This window comes from Anabas testudineus, chromosome 21, assembly GCF_900324465.2.
Source record: "Anabas testudineus chromosome 21, fAnaTes1.2, whole genome shotgun sequence".
NCBI classification, from domain to species: domain Eukaryota; kingdom Metazoa; phylum Chordata; class Actinopteri; order Anabantiformes; family Anabantidae; genus Anabas; species Anabas testudineus.
Genome location: NC_046629.1, coordinates 13,136,805 through 13,146,092, shown reverse-complemented (window position 1 = coordinate 13,146,092; position 9,288 = coordinate 13,136,805). Strand labels below are relative to the sequence as shown.

General features: G+C 39.1%; 1 protein-coding gene across 1 annotated transcript in view; it reads left to right on the top strand.

Annotated features, from left to right (window-relative positions):
* Window positions 1-834: 834 nt before the first annotated feature.
* Window positions 835-9,288, top strand: part of b3galt1b (UDP-Gal:betaGlcNAc beta 1,3-galactosyltransferase, polypeptide 1b) — a 34,814-nt gene continuing 26,360 nt past the window's right edge. The window contains exon 1 of the mRNA XM_026376989.1: window positions 835-899. The gene's annotated coding sequence lies outside the window, so the exon portion shown is untranslated. The remainder of the gene's footprint in view (window positions 900-9,288) is intronic.

Below are 9,288 nucleotides of genomic sequence, written 5' to 3'. Positions count from 1 at the left end.
TCTAGACAAAAACAAATATGAAGTAGTATCACGGAGTTCGTCCGGTGTGTGTCTACAAGCAGCTTTTAACAGACAGGGTGAGGTCAGCAGATCCCTGTCACACCATCAGTATAATCTTCTTCAGTAGCTATCCACACCCTAGAGGGGATTTTGCAGCTCACACTGCAGATGTGTAGTAAAAAAGGAAACCATTTTCATGTATGTAAAACTGGAAATGAATTAATTTTACAAATAAGCATATTACATTATGGGAGTGGACAAGCTCAACATACAGTTTGCGTACAAAAAATTATATTAAAGGTAAAATAAGCTAAAAAAATTCATATTCAAAGTTGGGTAATTGGGTTGGGTACACATTTTATTTTATGTATTAGCCTTACTTTTATATACTGACAATATGCTGCCCATGTGCAGCTCACCACAGACCATACATTTACCTATTTTTGAATCTCTTTAACTTTTATTCTTTAAGTTTATTTTCCCAATTGTCATTTACTTGTTCTAATCTATTGGTAATCGCACATTAGTCTGTTCAGCACATCCCAGACATTCACTGCACACACTGATCCAGCTTGTGACAACTTGCGGTGGAGCTGCGGTGCAAGTTGACTTGAAATTCTCCCACAGCGTCAATCTACCTTGCTACTCGTGTCTGCGTGATGTCCCCCCCCCCCCCCCCCCCCCTACACGCGCTTTCCCCCTTTGAGCGGATTGGTGGGAAATCCACCGGACTGCGCTCTGATTGGTCACCTCTGCCTCGTCAGCCGGTACGTCAGCCCCGTCGCACTGCCATCAAGTTTCACACCTCTAGCCGAACAACAGTGCTTTGGGATGCTTGAGCGAAGCAGCCGCGTATCATCAGGACCACAAGTCTGAGTGGGATGGAGACACAGAGCGAGGTAGGCACAGCAGCGATGCCTTTTCTCTTCTCTGTCCGACATGACGAGCGCAATGCGGGTAGAGCTTTACTTATTTTGGGTGGTGCTGGATCTAATCGTGGTTCTACTTTTTTTTTTTTTTTTTTGTAATTTTGCAGCGTGAACAGATTCATAGCTCGGATAATAATCAGCCTCGTTATATCCCCACCATCGGTTGTCCCTGCCTTTGTGGGGATTTGATCCCTGCTTCAGCCCGTTCCTGTTAGGCTGTGGCTGCCTGGGTCTTCAGTGATGCAGCTACTTCGGCTCACTGGTCTCCTTCACTTATACGGGTAGAAATGCGTAGGTTGTGCAAGATTGTTGGATGTGCAGGTGTTGCACAGTAGCATGTCAAACTTTAAGCACATTATTCATCTTAGTGTGTGATTTCTTTTTCATTAAAGTGCGTAAAGCGTTGACTTATAATATGATGTATAAAAACTATAATGAATTTATTCTAATGTTTGGGTAAAGATGCCAGTTTGAAATTGTCTTTTTTATTAAAACTGTTGTAAAGGGTTAATAATGTGCACTTGCTTGGTTGCAACCTTAACCTGTCTATAAACATGTTTTGCGTGGTCAGATGAAGTTGTGAGCAGTCACTGCAACTCTTCATCCCATTTCACTGTGTCTGGCTGATTCTGTGAGGGAAAACAAAAAGAGTTACTGCTACTGTACCGCTGTCTGAAGGAGATGCAAGCTCAGGCTGAAACGTGCACGAGAGGGTTTGGGAAAATCTCCCCAAAATGAGCTGAGTGTAAGTAGCTTACAGTGTAGACGATCTTTTTACTGTTAGAAGAAAATTTGGTGAAATGTATTAACTTGAAAATTACTTTTAGAATCACTTAGACAAATAATCTAACCTATTTGGTTAATTTTATATCTCTTTTTCTGTCCAAACAACCCTGTTTCTCATTCAACCACACAACAGTATCCATTACATGTCCATCTGATTATACAGTGACTAAGGTTCTGTGCCAGGAAGCACTTGTTTGCTTGTTTTGTTTGTTTGTTTGTTTGTTTGCCGCTGAGCTTGTCCTCATACTACCTGTCACAGCGTATGTCTGTGTCTGTGCCCTGCTTACTGTGACTGCTGTCACTAATCACATTTCTGCAAGGTGTAATTAGTCTAGGGAGTCTAAAGCCTTAATCCCCGGTTTAAACACACTGTATTGCTTAGTCAGTGTTGCTTCCTCAGCTACACTCAGCTTACAATTAGTATTAATGTGGATGTTGTCCGTGTTTATATTGAGCTTTTGTTTCACATAGCTGACTTGGTCTGTGCGAAACGTGCATCAGTAATATTTACTTGATCATATTTTCTAGACATGAGAGGAATAGAACAGGTAGACATTGTTGGTATATTTCATAATTACCCGTTATACCCTGGGGGGGCAGCAGGGGCACAGTTGGTAGAGTGGGTGCCCATCGACTCTAGTGTTGGCAGTTTGTGAACCGACTCGTCCTGCTCATCGAAGTGTCCCTGAGCAAGACAGATTGCACACTCTGGGTGCCAGTCAAAAGCCTGTTGAAAACTGGGGAGGGTTGTGTCAGGAAGGGCATCCGGCGAAATGCTACACAATGCATCATGTCCATTTAGGACCATAATAGCTATTGTAGGAAGACAATAGCACAGTATTTACTTGTCCAAAAAACAGCCTGGGCACAGGCCTGCTAATAATAGGTTGACATGTGTGCAGCTTCTGTTCTTGCTGTATTTCTGCCAGCTCTTTCTCTTCTCTGAAAGCACAGCTTGACACATTCTTTACCAAGAAATGGCATTACATTTCCTGACCTCTTCAATTATGGCAGGAGGCCAGTACAAATGGCAAAAACTTCAGCAGAACTGATCTTCTTTCCCCTCACACACACACATACACACACACACACACACACACCAAACTAAGACATATAAAGTATGTGTGCCTAATCCATAATGTAAGTACAATGCTATGAAAGTATGACAGATATAAGAATCTAAGTATTATTTGTCCAATTCTAACAGGCGCAGCAAAACCATACATAAGAGAGTGCAGAAGATGTCTGTCAAGCACAGTCTGTACATGGTCCTGAGAGAAAGGATCTAATCAGCCAGAAAATGCTTGTGTGACTGCACAAAACCTGGAGCTGTGTTGTTTTTTAATCAGTCATGTCTGTAATAGCAAAGATACTACAAAACATGAGGTGCATCACAATATAGCGCATTGCATAGTTTATGTAAAATGACAACGTCGAATAAAAGGTACTTGCTTTTCTCTTTTTATTTTTATTTTTTACAGTGGTGCTGTTTGAGTCTGCTGTGGGGACGGTCATTTGTAAAATGTCAGACTTTTTTCATATGCGAACCACCTCCATGTGACAGACGTAGCCCCTCTTTTAGGTAGGCGTTCTTCATTTTCTCTTTGCTTGTCGAACAGTTGTTCCCCTGTTCAGTATCACCCCGTTTTGTGTCACGCTCATTCTCCTCTCGGTTTGTTTGTGTTGCCTTCATGCACATTTTCCGCCTGCATCTGTGCCATGTGGAACGCCACTTTCCTTTTGTGCTTTTTCTCTGTTTTCTGGCCGTACGGTCTTTTGTCACTATACGGCGGTATGACAGTTATGGCAGTGTTAATGTGGGTGTGTGGGTGAGTGTTAAAAAGGCTCAGACTCCCTGCACTCTGATACAGTGCACACTTTCATCTCAGCTGGCTGTAAACGTCTTTAGCAAAGTAACACCTCGCTGTAATACAGTCAGTAATGACAGAACTCCCTCTTTTGACTTTGATGATGATCTTTTGCAGCATATCACAAAACAGAATTGGCCAGGTTGTAATGGTTTCATATATTCTGTGCATTAATGTGCAATGAGCTGCACAAGAGACTGGAGACCAGGACTCGAGAGTTAAGAAAGGCTGTTTCCCTGAGGATGTTGGTATAGACACTGAGGAAATGCTACCATGATAACAATGCAGATAATAGTAGTAGTTCAGCAATTATATTTATGTTTCAACTAGCAGTGGTTTCTTCTTTTTATCACCAACAGTCCAGAATTTGGTAAAGTTTGTTATGTTAACTTTTAGTGAAGACTTAAAAAATTATGCAGAATATTTGAGTCAGTTTCTGTCAGACAAAAAAAATTAATTGATTTACTGTTTCAGTTCAAATCTGCATTCAGAGATAAAGTATATGGTCCAATGTAAGTGTTGTTACAGTTTAATCTGTTTTTTGCTGCACACATTTATACCATATTGTTATATGTTATAATGCACGTGTGCAAAAGTCCACATTTAACTTTAATTGGCTTTTTGTAGCAGGTCACTGCTGGTTATCAGAAACATGCAGAGAAATACTTGTTATATTGATTATCAGATAGGAACCATCTGCCTGATACCGCAGAAAATTAAATGGGAAATGAGAGGTACATAAATAAGTCTCGCGGTTTTACATTGAGACGAATCCAAAACCAGATTTCATCATGTCACCAGCCTTTGGTGCTGGGAATGTGTCTCAAGCGGTGCAAGAGTAAGGAAAATGATGAGATATCCCCACGACTGAAAGAGAGGAACAGGGGAATAAAAAAACTGAGAGAAGTAGTTACACTTTATACTTATGCAGTATATATATATAAAATATAAGCAAAATTAAAGCCATGTTGTTTACTACAAGCATCTTAAGAGCTTTTCCCCCTCCTGGGAGAATACACAGAACTGTTTAGAAGTGACGATTAGACCTCTTTCACCACAAATTATCAGTTGGCATTAAAACTGTGATATTGCTTTTTCTGTGTTTTGAAGAGCCCCAGGCGATTACAGCCTCCCTCCCACTTCCTATTCATAGGACCTACTTAAACACGCTTCCCAGTATTAAAATATATTTATATCAGTTGCTCAAAATGCTGATCTTCCAGGAAAATAAATTAAGTTGTTGAAATTGTATTAAATCAAAGCTTTGACTTATTTTTCCCTTATTAATGTGAATTTGTGACATACCTTGTGACATATCTAGTACTCCGCCGTGTTTGCTCTAGAAATGTAGCATTTCTGCTCTTTTTTCACTCGAACATGCTCACACTCTAGCTTATTTTCATATCTTACTATAGATCTTTAACAAAATTGGTGGTCTTTTTAATAAACCCTCTCCATCCTTTTTCAGATTCAGGACCCTTCATCACATACAGTATAGCACTCACCTGGTATTCAGTGTCTTGTTAATACATGTCTGCATCCAAAAATGCTCCCAGCTTTAATCATTCTGATCCTCCTACATGCATACTGTAATTACTTTCTGTATTCAATCTCTTAACAAGGCTCTGGAGCAGTCTCCCAGCTGGAGTGTTTTTCTTTGTCATTAATTAGATTCTTCTCAATTATGAGGAAGCAGCGAGAACTTTCTAAAACATCATATTTTGAAATGAAGTTCTGTGTATATTCAGCATTTTGTTTTTAATGGGTTTTGCCTTGAAACTCTATTACTACTATGTAGTCTTGCTGAAAACAGGTTTACATTGTGTAGAGATATTGTCATGTCCTCCTCTTCTCTTGGTCTGCAATGAATATATTTAAATGCAAAGAGAGAAATTAGGGTCTATTATTGAAATTGGCAATTTTGTTCTACTCATACTTGTGCCTACAGAATTTTAAGATGTATATTGTATTTATAAGAAGTGTGAAAATCACAGAGTGGTGAATAGTTTTCATTGCTTTTCCATCTGTTTCCTGGCTACAAGTAGGGAGACTGAAGAAATCCATTGTAGTAGAAGACGTTGAGGAACAATTTTAGCCCATGACTGGTTTCAAGCCACCTTATTAGGAATGAGTCTGAACTGGGGCCTGTTGAAGTTGACTTGATTTCCCCAGTGACCACCAGACTAAACCATTTTTATTGCTGTGACAAAAAGGGCCCTGGACAGGTTCCACAGAAGCCAGGACCCTTACATGGCAAAGAAGAGAAGTTTGAAAAACAGCTATAACACTTTGACTCATCATTTCAACAATAGCGAACATTGTTCTAAAGAAGGGCAGAGCGTGCGAAGAATTAATAGGTCTATTGTTGTGGATTTTTCTAGATGATAATTAAAGCTAACGCCCCTCCTCTACCTTCCATCTTGCACCATGAAGTAGTGAGTCAGTTATTTCAGTAGCTGATAAAAATTTAATTTTAGTATAATTAATACGCATATAAATAGCACAAAGAAAAATGCCAGAATGTAATTAGATTCCTATTGAATGAACAAATATATATTTTTGAATAATGCCTGAGGAAGAAAATAAAAATCCTCAATAACACAATTTAATGATTTTCTACTTTACATCTGCAGCTATTTTTGGCTCACAGCATTTGCTGATGGATGCAGGCAGTAGAACTAACACAGTAAGATGCCCACACAGTAGTCTACCGTAACTTAGCTGTGTTGTAATCCTTTAACCTATATGCTCACTGAACGACAGCCTCTCCCAGTCAGCTGAGCAACTTCATAGTCTTTAACGGTCTCTGAGCTCAGCGCAAATCTGATTTATTTTCTTTCGCCTCTAAGATACCGAATGCCTCAAAAACTGACTTCTACATTCAGATGTAACAAATTGCTCTCTAGAGGGAAAATGGGCCAGTGCAGACGTCTGTGCAGGGGGAGCAAATCTTTTCTCCATCTCCTACAAACAAACAGTCCAACATGACTCTTGCAGGGATCAAGCTGCTGTCTGGAACCCCTGAGTGAATTTAATGTGACACACAGCTTTTCTGAATGATGCTGTCATATTTCAATATCTTTCTATCCAGCCCAGAATCCCAGGAAGATTATGAATCTCACAACGTAGGTGTCATTGCTAGGTTGTCCAGTGGTAATACAGGAAGTAGAGTGTATTTCCATTTTAGTAACACTAGAATAATATTAAGAGATTAATAAGCTCCTATTAGATCAGATGCCTATAAACAAAAAACTATATACAATTAACATTCATTTTACATTTAATTACAAATATTTATGTATTTATCTCTAAAGACAAAAATATTATTTGATGCCTTGTGATTTGTTAAGTCATGGAGTAAATTTGCTCTCTGTTAACCAGCAGGAACTAGTCCCTGTGTTACATGTACAGTCTCTCCCCTCATTTAAACTCCCACTGAGGACCTAATGCTGCTGACATTCTCAGTACCCACACACAGCCCTGTTAAATGTGTATTTTGGGACACTTGTGTGCAAATTAGCCAGTTAAGCATTTTTGCTCATTACATCAACTATGCTCTAGAGAATCTCATGCGCTCGTCCTGATCTCACTGGGTTTGTCGTTGTTTAATTCATTTCATAGAGTGGAATAACAGCATAGATTTAATTGTTGATTACTGTTCATCTATTTAGCGAACAAATAAGTGGTCAGTTGATTACTAAAAAGTCTCATACTGTGTCTCATTCTATTTTCTCTTTTGGGGTCATGATCTATAGTATACTGTATGTTTACAGTATACAGAATTATTTTCTGTCTATTTTTCAGTCTCCACAGAATCGTCAGACTCTTTTTTTTATCTGTTTTGTTCCCACATGGAAACCTAAAAGCATTTTAATAGTATGGCTTTCTGAATTTCATTATATTCTCTGTTGACTCTTCCCAATCCCACATCTTTGTACTGTTGCCAAAAGGCTAAAACATAAAAAAACACACAAATTGTTACATTGTTAAGTCAGCTGTGCAACAGTCTGGTGCATAAAAATGTGGTATTTTCGCCGAGAAACTACAGCTTAAACTTCACATGTAATTATTGAAGAGAAGATTTTTTTGTTGTGTTATTTCGAATATTTGTCCAACCACCATGTTTAAAAAAATATTCTTTTGAAATGTGGTGCATTTAGTCATTGGCAGTTACATTTACTCTCTCCTCCATGTAAAGGCTGTGCATGACGATTATACAATATTTCACCCTGTAATCTTCCAGCATTTGAACAAATGCAAGACTGGCCATCTGTGAAGACAAAAAGAGTTAACAGCTAGTTAAGTGCGAAAAAATAACAGTTGCATCTACAGGTGTGAAATATAAAACAGCTGCAAAACGACTTTAACTTCATCAGCAGTGAGACATAACAAACCAGCAACACAATGTAGGACTGACACAAAATAAAATGTAGCGGGAGCTGATGCATAATGCAGACACAGCATTAATATGAACAACAAACGCACGATGTTGCAGCGATTCCTGTTGCAGTGTAACAGAACATGAGTAGGTTAAAATAAAATTATGCAGTTTGGAAAGTCGAGACACTGAGATTGGAGTGATGGATATCTGTTGGATTATTTCTCTTGACCTTAAGTCAAGTGCATTTGTGACTTAAAAACACACATTTGCTTTGCAAAAAGAGCTGATGCCCCGCTACCTCCATATTTATAGCTGTATCATCTAGGGCTCAGTGTGCCAGGGTGGCAGGCAGACAAAATAGTAAAAAGAAGTGCATTCCTTTTCTTTCTGTCTTTGTGGAGCAGTGTGTGGTTTCTACTGTACATTGACTTTACTTTATTAAGCCAGGCTTGTATGCTGTACCCTATACTTTGACCATATTATTTAACTTCACTTGATCTATTGCAATTACGACAAAACATATGAAGAGATGCCTGTGGTCTGAGAGCTGTTCTTCCATCTCAAAATACCGTAAAGAACAATGGGACAGTCTATGAAGGTGACACTGTACCAGGACCTTGCACAAGGCAACACATAGCCTGGCTGGAAATGATATTCCTCAAAATCCCTAGTCAATTACTGAAGTGGAGCAGCTGAAAATGTACGAGGCACAGCTCAGGAGGATGACGAGTGCTTCAGTCCTGCAGAGTTACTGTAGAGAATGATGCGCTTTAAATGCAACATTATTTCTGTGTTTTGTTGTACAAGTGGATGAATATCCTATATATCCTAAAGCACTGGGGCCGCCACCAATGGCTGCATGAAAAGGAGCTTTTAGTTGAAGCTGGAGTTAAAGAGAAACATTTTAGCCGAAGGAACTGAGGAAACCTAACCATTCAGTCATTCCCCTAGGTATTCCTCAAGCACTGTTTCAGTTATCATTCCAGTGTGCCTATGAACTCTGGGGGAGGATAGTATTGCATTTGCTTTATAAGCAAAATACATTTTCTTATCAGCTTGGTAACTTCAGATTAGGTTTTTGATGTAACGTGGATCTGTCTTTATTTTACAGTACAATTTAAAAAGGGGGTTTTCCCTAAGAGCAGAGAAAAGGTCAACTTCACTGTAGGCTACATCTGTGCATTGATATGTAACGAAGACGATCACACTACTGCACTGTCAGTTTTGACTTTTGAAACAGAAAGGAAAGCGCTCTCCATCCAACACTTATTAGGAAACCGTGATAGAAATCAGATGAGTTCCAGTTGAGTAGATACTTGTAATG